The following is a 13,160-nucleotide window of genomic DNA, read 5'->3' on the forward strand; positions in this document are numbered from 1 at the left end:
GATGAAACCCCGTCTCTACTAAAAATACAAAAAAATTAGCTGGGCGTGGTGGCACACGCCTGTAATCCCAGCGACTTGGGAGGCTGAGGCAGGAGAATTGCTTGAAACTGGAAGGTGGAGGTTGCAGTAAGCCGAGATTGCGCCACTGCACTCTAGCCTGAGCAATAAGAGCAAAACTCCATCAAAAAAAAAAAAAAAAAAAAGCAGTTTCCCTTCTCAGTAGATACCTCCCGTCTGCTGCTGGAACACATCAACTGTATCTTCAGCCTCCAGTTCCAACTGTGCAGGTGTGTCTGTTTCATTGATTGGTTGCCCGTCAGATCAGAATCTGATCTGCCTCATTGACAAACCCTGTCGTTCACAATAGGCTTTTATTAGTTTACTGAGTGGTATATGCCTCTTAATCTTAAACTTCACCACAGAACCATCCTGCCCCACCACCTTCAAATTAATAGAATCATTTGTTCTCAGTCTTGACTCCTTCCTCGGGCTTTTCATCGGCCATGGCGAGCGCCGGAGTGTCCTCAGCTGCTGCTTCACAAAAGAGGTACCAGATCCTCACCAAATGAGCACACAAGCAGCACCAGGAGGGGCAGAAGAACCCTTCTGCTCAGTTTTGCTGTGAATCTATCCAGTGTACATCCTACAGGCAATTGAGATATTATGACACTATAATGACTCTGTGCTAATAAATTAGAAATTTCGGATAAAGTGGTCAACATTTTTGAAAAACACAACAAATCTTATGGAACACTATGTATAATCCTCTATCTATTAGAAAAATTGTATCAGCAATTAAACATTTTCCTACAAAAAACACTTCCAGATGGTTTAGCTGCTTAATTCTTCCGAACATTAAATAAAGAAATAACACCAGTTTAACACAAACTCCTTCAGAGAATAGAAAGAACACTTCCTAACTTTTTGGATGAGGGCAGCATAACCTTGATATTAAAACTGAACTAGGACATTACACAAAATGATAATTGCGGAACAATTTCTGTCAAAACATAGACACAAAATCCTAAACAAAAATAATAGCAAATCAAATTCAGTACTAAATAAAAAATGATAATGCATCATGACAAATTTTAATTCATTCCAGAAATGTAAGGTTGACTTCACATTTGAAAATCAGTTATATAAGTCACTGCATTAAAAGTATAAAGGAGCAAAATCATATTTCAGTAGATGTTTAAAAAGCAATTCAAAACAATTCAACATTTATTCATGATAAGAATTCTTAGCAAGGTAAGAATAAAAGGAAATTTTCTTAATCTGATAGTAAATTTTAAAAACACAGCAAACTTTACATTTTATGGCATAAAGTATTAAAAATGATCCCTTTGAGACTGGAACAAATTGAGGATGTCCACCACCACCATTTCTGTTCCATATTGTATGGGAGTCCTAGCCAGTGCAATAAGGCAAGAAAAAGAAGTAAAAAGGGTAAAGTTTGAAAAGAAAAAAATAAAACTGTGGCTCTTCATTGATAACATGATTGTGTAGGTAGAACATTTTTAAAAACTAAGTGCCGGGTCCAGTGACTCACGCCTGAAATCTCGGTGCTTTGAGAGGCCAAGGCAGGATAATCACTTGTAGCCAGGAATTTTAGACCAGCCTGGGCAATATAGGGAGACTACAAAAAATTAAAAAATTCGCCAAGGGTGGTGGTTGCATGCCTGTGATCCTAGCTACTTGGGAGACTGAGGTGGGAGGATCACTTGGGCCCAGGAGGTTGAGGCTGCAGTGAGCCGTGATTGCACCACTGAACTCCAGCCTGGACAACAAAGCAAGACTTTGTCTCAAAAAACAAACAAACAAACAAAACCCTAAAACTACAGATATGCTATAAGTTAATAAATTTAGCAAGGTTCCTGGAAACAAGGTTGACATTGAAAAATTTCCATAAGTGGGCAATAGCAATTAGAGAATGAAAAAAAAGTCAATGAAAAAAAATCAAATCCCAAACACCTAGGAATAAATCTGACAAAGTATTCTCATAATTTTTTTTTTTTTTTAACTAGAGATGAGGTATCACTATGTTGCCCAGCTGATCTCAGATTCCTGGGTTCAAGCAATCTTCCCAGCCTCGGCCTTCCAAAGTGCCGGGATTACAAGCACGACCCACCACACCTGGCCTATGCTCATGATTTTATAAGAAAACTATAGAATATTAATGAAAGGGGACAAAGACCTTTTAAAAAATACAGAGAGATACACTGTGTTCATAGATTGCTAGTGTCATATTATAACGTGGCCAATTCTCACCTCAATTGACCTACAGATTCAATACAACCTAATATAACCTCATTTCCTGCTGGTAGGAATGTGAAATGGTATAACTTCTTTGGAAAACAGTTGTACATTTTCTACAAAGGATAAACATAAGGTTACTTGTGGCCCAACAATTCTAATCCTAGGTATATATTCGAGGAAAACATGTTCATACAAAAATTTGTGCATGAATGTTCAAAGTAGCATTATGCATAATAGCCCAAATGTGGAAAAAACAGATGAATAGATAAAGAAATGTGGTATATCCGTGGAATGAAATATTACTCAATCGTGAGCAAGATTGAAGTACTGACAGGAGCTACAACATAGATCAACTTTGCAAACATTATGCCACATGAAAGAAGCTACTCACAAAAGACCACATGTTTGGCCGGGCGCAGTGGCTCACGCCTGTAATCCCAGCACTTTGGGAGGCCTAGGCGGGCAGATTATGAGGTCAGGAGATCGAAACCACCCTGGCTAACACGGTGACACTCCGTCTCTACTAAAAATACAAAACATTAGCAGGGCATGGTGGCGGGTGCCTGTAGTCCCAGCTACTCAGGAGGCTGAGGCAGGAGAATGATGTGAACCTGGTAGGCGGAGCTTGCAGTGAGCCAAGATCACACCACTGCACTCCAGCCTGGGCAACGAGGTGAGACTCCATCTCCAAAAAAAAATTTTAAAAAGACCACATGTTTATGATTCCATTTATATGAAATATCCAGAACAAGCTTATCTATAAAGACAGAAAAATAGAATTAGTGATTGTCTAGGCTTGGGGGTAGAGTGGGAGAGAAAACGGAGTGACTATTGATGGATATGGAGGTTTTCTTTGAGGGTGATGAAAATATTGTAAAATTGATTGTGGTGACAGCTGTACAACTCTGTAAATATATTAAAAATCTATTGAATTATACACTTATTTACATGGGTGAATTATGTGGTATGTGAATTACATCTCAATAAATCTATTTTGTAAAAAAGTTTTTAATCCTTGAAGGTTCTTTTCTTTTTCTTTTCTTTTCTTTTCTGTGTTTGTTTATTTATTTATTTATTTGTTTATTTATTTATTGAGATGGAGTCTCCCTCTGTCACCCAGGCTGGAGTGCAGTGCAGAATCTTGGCTCACTGCAACCTCCACCTGCCAGGTTCAAGTGATTCTCCCACCTCAGCCTTCCGTGTAGCTTGGATTACCAGCATCCACCACCATGCCCAGCTAGTTTTTGTATTTTTAGTAGAGACAGGGTTTCACCATGTTGGCCAGCCTGGTCTCCAACTCCTGACCTGAAGTGATCCACCTGCGTCAGCCTCCCAAAGTGCTGGGATTACATTTTGGTGGAAATCAACAAGCTGATTCTAAAATGTATAGGGAAATGCAAAAGGCCAAAACTAATCATCATAAATAAGTACAAAAATGAAGGACTTAAACTACCTGTTAGTGAGACTTATTACAAAACTCTAGTAGTGAAAACAGTTGGTATCGGCAAACTTACAGACAAATAGACCAATGCGACACAACAAAGAGTTCAGAAACAGACCCACATCTATACGGTCCAGTGAAATGACATAAGGAAAGAATTACCTTTTCAACAAATGATACTGCATACATTTAATATTTATGTGGGAAAAAGTGAACTTTGACTACTACCTTAGACCATATAGAAAAGTTCGTTCTAGGTAGATTATTAATCAAAATGTGAAGAACAATGGAAACAGACTTCTAAATTCTGAAAAAAAAAGCATTTGTCACCTAAACTTTTATACCCAGTAAATTTATCATTCAAATGTAAGGGTAGATTAAAGACATTTTCAGATGTACACCTTCTCACAAATCTATTGGAAGATGAGCTCCTAAAAAAACAAGAGAATAAAACACAAAAGAGGAAGACGTGGGCTTCAGGAAATGGGGGAATCCAATCTTGGAAGGATGGTGCAGGAGATTATAGCTTGAGGGCTGTTCACCTGGGCTGGAGAGCAACCAATTGGGATTAGGATGGATGGAAAGCCTTCAGAAGAGATTATTTCAAGAAAAGGAAACGAACAGAATTCTTGATGTGTCTGAATATCCTAACAGGGGATTTGGACCACTGGGATTGACATGGTGGTAATTACATGGAAGACTAAATGAACATCAGCAACAACACAAGATAAGCATGAACTCCAGAAGAACAAAGAGCAAAAGTGATCATAGCACATGACACAGCTCAGATAAGAATGACTATTATGTAGCTATAGTAAGGTCCACATTGAATATTGGCTAAACAAAATTATCATGCAACCACATTGGGAGGCTGGTATGACTGGAAGTGTGACTGAATGTGGTAAAGGTGAGGAGTCAAAGAGAACTAAATTGGCCAGGCACAGTGGCTCACACCTGTAATCTCAGCACTTTGGGAGGCTGAGGCAGGCAGATCACCTGAGGCTGGGAGTTCGAGCCCAGCCTGGCCAACATGGCAAAACCCCGTCTCTACTAAAAATACAAAAATTAGCTGGGCATGGTGGCATTTGCCTGTAATCCCAGCTACTTGGGAGGCTGAGACATGAGAATCACTTGAACCTGGGAGGCAGAGGTTGCAGTGAGCCTGGATTGCGCCACTGCATTCCAGCCTGGGTGACAGAGCAAGATTCTGTCTTAAAAAAGAGAGAGAGAGAGAGAGACAGAGAGAGAGAGAGAGAGAGAGAGATTGAGAGAGAACTAAATCCTCATCTTCCATACTGGGAAGTCAAAAGATGATATCCTAAACTGAAATATCAAGAAGTCATAATGAAAGCAAGTTATTTAGAGAATATCTATATAAAAAATAGCTGATTGCATTGAAGATCACTGGCACTGGGGAGAAGGAGACAGTATGAAGAACGGGACAGCTGCCCTTTTTTAACCTGCCCCATAGATTCCTGGCGTCTAAATTAAATTATGCACACATAAACCTTTGGTAAAAATTAGAAGTACATTTTAAAAAAGTAATTGTGAATTGCAAAAGAATACAGAGACTAACAAAGGGGAATATGTTCATGATGTTGGTATTAGACACATAATTCTTAAACAAGACCCACATACACACACAACTAACCACAAGGAAAACACTAATAAATTGGATTTCTGTAAAATCAGGACATCTGTTCATCAAAAGACATCACTGAGTGAAAAGGCAAGCCACAGAGTGAAAGATGTTTCCTTCCTTCCTTCCTTCCTTCCTTCATTTCTTCCTTCTTTTCTTGCTTCCTTCTTTTCTTTCTTTCTTTCTTTATTTTTCTTTCTTTCTTTCTTTCTCTTTCTTTCTTTTCTTTCTTTCTTTCTTTTTCTTTCTTTTTATCTTTCTGTCCTTCCTTCTTTCCTCCTTCCCTTCCTTCCTCCCTCCCTTCCTTTTATCCTTCCTTCTGTTCCTTTTTTCTTTCTTTCCTTCAGTTTCTTTCTTTCTCTCCTTCCTTCCTCCCTCCCTTCCTTTTTTCCTTCCTTCTTTCCTTCCTTCCTTTTCTTTCTTTTTCTTTCTTTCTTCTATATCTTTTTCTTTCTTCTTTCTCTCTCTCTCCCCTCCCTCCTTCCTCTCCCTTCCTTCCTTCCTTCCTTCCTTCTTTGCTTCCTTCCTTCCTTCCTTCCTTCCTTCCTTCCTTCCTTCCTTCCTTCCTTCCTTCCTTCCTTCCTCCCTTCTTTCTTTTTGAGACAAGGTCTCGCTCTGTTGCCCAGCCTGGAGTACACAGCTCACTGCAGCCTCAACTTTCTGGGCTCAGGTGATTCTCCCACCTCAGTCTCCTCCTGAGTAGCTGGAACCACAGGCACACACCACCATACCTAAATAATTGTTTTATTTTTAGTAGAGACAGGGTTTCGCCGTGTTGCCCAGACTGGTCTTGAACTCCTGGACTCAAGCAATATGCCCGCCTTGGCCTCCCAAAGCACTGGGATTACAGACATGAGCCACCGCGCCCTGTAGATATTTTCAATGTATGTATTTAGCAAAGGACTTGTGTCCAGAATATATTTAAAATATATTATAAAATAAAAAACTTTGACAATCCAATTTTTTAAGAAAATGGGCAAAAGACTCAATATGCTTTTCACAAAATAAGATATCTAATTGGCTAATAAACATATGAAAAGGTATTCAACATATTTATCAGAAAATGCAAATATAATACCACAATGAAATACTACTACATATTCACTAGAATGGCTAAAAATTAAAAGACAGACAATGCTATTAATAAGGATGGGGCCACTGGGACTCTCATATGGATGGGAGGAGTGTAAATTTGTGCAACCACTTTAGAAAAAACTGTGGCAATAACTACTAAAGCTGAATATGCATTCTCTGCAACCCAGCAATTTCACTTTCAAGTATATGCCAAATAGAAGTGCACCTATATATGCATTAAAGGAGCATGTGCAAGTGTGTTTGTAACCATGTTACTTCTAATGGTAAAAAAAAACTTGAAGAGGGCCAGTCACGGTGGCTTATGCCTATAATCCCAACACCTTGAGAGGTTGAGGTGGGAAGGTCACTTGAGCCAGGAGTTTGAGACCAGCCTGGGCAACACAGTGAGACTCCTGTTTTTACCAAAAAAAAAAAAATTAGCCAGATGTGGTGGCATGCACCTGTGGTCTCTTCTACCCAGGAGGCTGAGGTGGGAGGATCATTTGAGGCTGGAAGGTTGAGGCTGCAGTGAGATATGATTGCACCACTGCACTCCAGTCTTGGCCACAGAGCAAGACCCTGTCTCTCAAAAAACAAACAAAACAAAAACTCGAACAAACAAATGGACCATCAGCAATAGAGTGGGCATATAGAAGTTGTGGTATATTCATTCCGTGGAATAGGATGTGGCAAAGGCAAAGGGCAAGGCACTGCCACATGCAATGGCATGGATGGATCTCACAAATACCGCAAAGGCACAAGAATATACTATATGTTTCCATTTATGTCAAGTTAAAAATAAGCCAACGTATTCCATAGTGATAGAAGCTGGTTATCTGGGAGACGGCAGGAACTGGATGGGGTATGAGGGAGACATCTGAGGTGTGGGTAATGTTCCATATCTTCATCCGGTTGGCTGTCACATGGATTGTTCACTTTGTAAAGGTTTGTTGAGGTATGAACTTAGTATACACTTAAGATTTGTATACTTTATAGTAAGTATAATATATATCCACATAAAAATTGTTCTTCCTCTCTTTTTCTCCTTCCTTCTTCCCCTCCCTTCCCTTTCCTTCCTTTGCATACTCTTTCCTATCTTTCCTTACTGGAACAGTTCAGCCCTGAAGTCATTAGGTAGGCCAGAGCCAGGTCGGCACCCATGGTGAAGAGAGTGGGAGGGAGGGGGAGGGGATAGCTGGTATGATCAGTCAACTTGACTGCGATGAAGGCATCCACGCATTGGAACGGTCCCATGCAGTTTATCAGACCCTTGTAATTGAGGAGAGCGTCCCTACGTGGGGATGGCCTGGCATGGGAAATCAGAGCCAAAGGAGAGTTAAGAAGGATTCTAGGCCAGGCACAGTGGCTTACACCAGTAATCCCAGCACTTTGGGAAGCCAAGGCAGGTGAATTTCTTGATGCCAGGAGTTCAAAACCAGCCTGGCTATCATGGCAAAACCTTGTCTCTATCAAAAATACAAAAATTAGCTGGGCATGGTGGCATGCGCCTGTAATTCCAGCTACTCAGGAGGCTGAGGCACAAGAATCACTTGGACCTGGGAGGCAGAGGTTGCAGTGAGCCGAAATTGCACCACTCACTCCAGCCTGGGTGACAGAGTGAGACTCAGTCTCATTTAAAAAAAAAAAAAAAAAAGGATTCTACATGTAGGGGTTGGGGTGGGCACGTTGGGGGTACCAGAGCCTAAGAAGAGTAAGGAGGGCATCCACCTGAAAAGGAAGTGGCAGCAGAGATGGACAGTGGTAGAGAGTGGTTACAAAGAGGGGGATTCATCAAATAAGTGTATATATTAAGGATAATAGAAGCCAGGTTTCTCATTGTTGGAGAAAGATGTTACAAATAGGGAAATGGAGAAAACTAGAATGAACCCTGTGGTATTGGACTGGATTTGGAGTCATCTGTAGGAATCCATAGTTTTCAATATATACAGGTAAATAAAGAAATGTAACTGTGAATATGTGTATGATTGTGTATTCCTGTATTAGTCAGGGCTCTCTAGAGGGACAGGACAAATAGGATAGATGTATATATGAAAGGGAGTTTATTAAGGCAAACTGACTCACGTGATCATAAGGTGAAGTTCCACAATAGGTTGTCTGAGAGCTGAGGATAAAGGAAGCCAGTCTAAGTCCCAAAATCTCAAAAGTAGGGAAGCCAACAATGTAGCCTTCAGTCTGTGGCTGAAGGCCCAAGAGCCCCTGCCAACCACTGGTATAAGTCCAAGAGTCCACATGGCTAGGAAGGTGTCATAATCATGGTGGAAGGAGAAGGAGGAATGAAGGCACATCTCACATGGCGGCAGGCAAGAGGGTGTACGCAGGGGAACTGCCCTTTATAAAACCATCTTGTGAGATATGTTCACTATCATGAGAACAGCACAGGAAAAACCTGCCCCATGATTCAATTACCTCCCATTGGGTCCCTTCCACGACATGTGGGGATTATGGGAACTACAATTCAAGATGAGATTTGGGTGAGGACACAGACAAACCATATCACCTAATAACCTCCCAAATGCCCCACCTCCTAATATGATCACTTTGGGAGCTGGCATTTCAACAGATGGATATTAGGGGGGCACTAATATTCAATCCATGACAGATGCCAAATGATTATTATCTTTTTTTTTTTTTTTTTGAGACAGAATCTCGCTCTGTTGCCCAGGCTGGAGTGCAATGGTGCAGTCTTGGCTCACTGCAACCTCTGCCTCCCAGGTTCAAGTGATTCTCCTGCTTCAGTCTTCCAAGTAGCTGGGATTACAGGCGCTCACAACCACGCCTGGCCAATTTTTGTGTTTTTAGTAGAGACGGGTTTTCGTCATGTTGGCCAGGCTGTTAGCTTTTGACCTCAGGTGATACACCCACCTCAGCCTCCCAAAGTGCTGGGATTACAGGCATGAGCCACTGTGCCTGGTCCCATATGATAATTATCTAATTCCATCATTCCTTCTGTCATTCTACTTACTGAAAAAGCTTTGTCTTTCCTTCTTTCCTTCCTTCCTTTCTTCTTTCCTTCCTTCTTTCCTTCCTTCCTTCCTCTCTCTCTTTCTTCTTTCTTTCTTCCCTTCCTTCCTTCCTTTCTTCTTTCTTTCCTTTTCTTCTTCTCCTTCCTTCCTTCTTTCTTCTCTTTTATTTTCCTTCTCTCTCTTTCTGTCAGTATTAAGGTTATTATTTTAATGCTCAATTTGTTCAGATGCAGCCAGTGAGACCTCTTCAAGCTGGCTTCTGTGTGTTTTTTAATTCATCCCTGCTATGAAGTGAATTATGTCCCCTCCCTCCAGCATTCCTATGTTGAAGGATTAATCCCCAATCTGACTATATTTGAAGATATAGCCTTTAAAGAGGTAATTAAGGTTAAAAGAGGCCATAAGTATATGACCTCAGTCCAATAGAACTAGTGTCCTTATAAGAAGAGAAAGAGACACCAGGAGGATGTAAGCACAGAGACAGGTCATGTGCAGACACAGCAAGAAGACCACCATCTGCAAGCCAAGGAGAGAGGCCTCAGAGAACCCAACCCTCTCAACGCCTTCACCTTGGACTTCTAGCCTTCAAAACTGTGAGAAAATAAATGACTGTTATGTTAGCCTTCCATCTGTGGTGTTTTATTATGGGAGCTTAAGATGACTTAAATAGTCACCATCATTCTTTGAGCAGTTCCTTACTTTCCGTCACAAAATGTCCCAGGCAATATATAAGATGTCATTTTGAAACCAACCATTTCTCAGAAAGGTTCTGCCTCCTTTTAGTGGAAAATGATACCTAGAAATCAAAATGTAAGTGTTAGGTGCTCATTGGGATGTTACTACTTTGAAGCCTTTTTGGCGGGCAGAACTAGGGAATTGTGAAATAGCTTTGACCAAAATGCTGATAGTGATATGGACAATAAAATCCAGGCTGAGGTGGTCTCAGATGGAGATAAGGAACTTGTTGGGAACTGGAGCAAAGGTGACTCTTGTTATGTTTTAGCAAAGAGACTGGCAGCATTTTGCCCCTGCCCTAGAGATCTGTGGAACTTTGAATGTGAGAGAGATGATTTAGGGAATCTACTGGAAGAAATTATTAAACAGCAAAGCATTGAAGAGGAAGCAGAGCTTACAAGTTTGGAAAGTTTGCAACCTGACTAAGCAATAGAAAATAAAAACCCATTTTCTGGGAAGAAATTCGAGCCTGCTGCAGAAATTTGCTTAAGTAACAAGGAGCTGAATGTTAATCACCAAGACAATGGGGAAGATGCCTCCAGGGCATGTCAGAGACTTTTGCAGCAGCCCCTCCCATCACAGGTCTGGAGGCTGAGGAGGAAAAAATGCTTTTCTTGGGCCCAGGATGCTCTGCTGTGTGCAGCCTAGGGACTTGGTGCCCTGTGTCTCAGCTGCTCCAGCTGTGGCTAAAAGGGGCCAAAGTATAGCTCAGGCTGTGGCTTCAGAGGGTGCAAGCCCCAAGCCTTGGCAGCTTCCACATGGTGTTGTGCCTGCGGGTGCACAGAAGTCAAGAACTGATGTTTTGGAACCTCTGCCTAGATTTCAGAGGATGTATGGAAATGCCTGGATGTCCAGGCAAAAGTTTGCTGCAGGGGCAGAGCCCTCATAGAGAACCTCTGCTAGGGCAGTGCAGAAGGAAAATGTGGGGTTGGAGACAACACACAGAGTCACCACTTGGGCAGTGCCTAGTGGAGCTGTGAGAAGAGGGCCACCAACCTCCAGACCCCAGAATGGTAGATCCACTGACAGCTTGCACCATGCACCTGGAAAAGCTGCAGGCACTCAATGCCAGCCCATGAAAGCAGCTGGGAGGGCAGCTGTACCCTGCAAAGCTACAGGGGTGGAGTGGCCCAAAGCCATGGGAGCCCACCCCTTGCATCAGCACACCCTCATGTGAGACATCGAGTCAAAGGAGATAATTTTGCAACTTTAAGGTTTAATGATTGCCCTATTGGATTTCAGACTTGGATGGGGCCTGTATTCCCTTTGTTTTGGCCAATTTCTCCCATTTGGAATGGGTATATTTACCCAATGCCTGTATCTCTATTGTATCTAGGAAGCAACTAACTTGCTTTCAATTTTACAGGCTCATAGGCAGAAGGGACTTGCCTTGTCTCAGATAAGACTTTGGACTTGGACTTTTGGGTTAATGCTGAAATGAGTTAAGACTTTGGGGGACTGTTGGAAAGGCACGATTGTGTTTTGAAATGTGAGGACATGATATTTGGGAGGGGGAAGGGGAAGAATGATATGGTTTGGCTGTATCCCCACCCAAATCTCATCTTGAAGTATAGTTCCCATAATCCCCTCATGTTGTGGGAGGGACCCGGTAGGAAGTAACTGAATCATGGGGGCAGGTTTTTCCCCAATGCTATTCTCATGATAGTGAATAAATCTCACGAGATCTGATGGTTTTATAAAGGGAAGTTCCCCTGCATATGCTGTCTTGCCTGCTGCCATGTAAGACTGTGAGGCCTCCCCAGCCATGTGAAACTGTGAGTCCATTAAAGCTCTTCTTCTTTATAAATTGCACAGTCTTGTGTGTGTCTTTATTAACAGTGAGAGAATGAACTAATACATTAGGTCATGAGGGTGGAGCTCTCATTAATGGGATTAGTGCCTTACAAAAGAGACCCCAGATAGCTCTCAAGCTCTCTTTCTGTTATGTGAAGATGCAATAAGAAGCCATCTGCAACCCAGTAAAGGGCCTTCACCAGAACCTGACTGTGCTGGCACCATGACCTCCAGAACCATGAGACGTAAATGTCTATTATTTATAAGCCACCCAGTCTATGGCACTTTGTTGTAGCAGTCCAAACTAAGACAGCAACAAATATAATTAAAAAAATATTTCAGGCAAGAGCCCTCAATGGATTCTAAAATTAATGGGTGCAGGCTGGATGTGGTGGCTCATGCCTGTAATCCCAGCACTTTGGGAAGCCAAGGTGGGCAGATCACTTGAGGTCAGGAGTTCGAGACCAGCCTTGCCAACATGGTGAAACCTCATCTTTACTAAAAATACAAAAATTAGCTGGGCATTGTGGCATGTGCCTGTAATCTCAGCTACTTTACTTAGGAGGCTGAGTCAGGAGAATTGCTTGAACCTGAGATGTGGAGGTTGTAGCGAGCCAAGATCATGCCACTGCACTCCAGCCTGGGCAACAGAGTAAGACTGCATCTCAAAAAAAAAAAAAATTAAATTAAATTAAACTAATGGGTACAGGTTGGATAAGGAATGGGACTTTATATAGTCTGAGATCCTCCCCACAGAAAACAATGGGAAAAGGAGTAACTTTACAGTGGCTAGACCTTGTAGATGCCACCTTAATCAAGTGTTCAAAGTTAACATCATCAGTAACGGGGCAAATCGAAATCATGCACCACCCAATACGATGCAGTGAGAAGAACATGGCATCACTTCTGTGATATTCCTACCCAAAGTTCATAACTTGAATCTAATCATGAGGAAACATCAGACAAACTCAAACCAAGAGACACTCTACAAAATCACGACCTGCGATCTTCAAAATTTACAAGGCCATGAACAGCAAGGAAAGACTGAAAACAAATGCACTGTATGATACCGGATTGGGTCTTTTTGTGACAAAGGATATTTGGGACAAATGGCACAACATAAATAAATTGTAGCAAAGTATTTATATTTTTATGGTTGCATTGTGGCTACTTAAGAGAACATTATTGTAGGATTTACACACCAGAGTATTCGTGGGTGATGGAACATCGTGTT

General features: G+C 41.6%; 1 pseudogene; it reads right to left on the minus strand.

Moving 5' to 3' along the window:
* Positions 1–216: 216 nt before the first annotated feature.
* On the minus strand, positions 217–505 carry LOC105472371 (small ubiquitin-related modifier 2-like; annotated as a pseudogene).
* Positions 506–13,160: the final 12,655 nt, after the last annotated feature.

The sequence above is a fragment of the Macaca nemestrina genome, chromosome 17 (assembly GCF_043159975.1).
Source record: "Macaca nemestrina isolate mMacNem1 chromosome 17, mMacNem.hap1, whole genome shotgun sequence".
Lineage (NCBI taxonomy): Eukaryota > Metazoa > Chordata > Mammalia > Primates > Cercopithecidae > Macaca > Macaca nemestrina.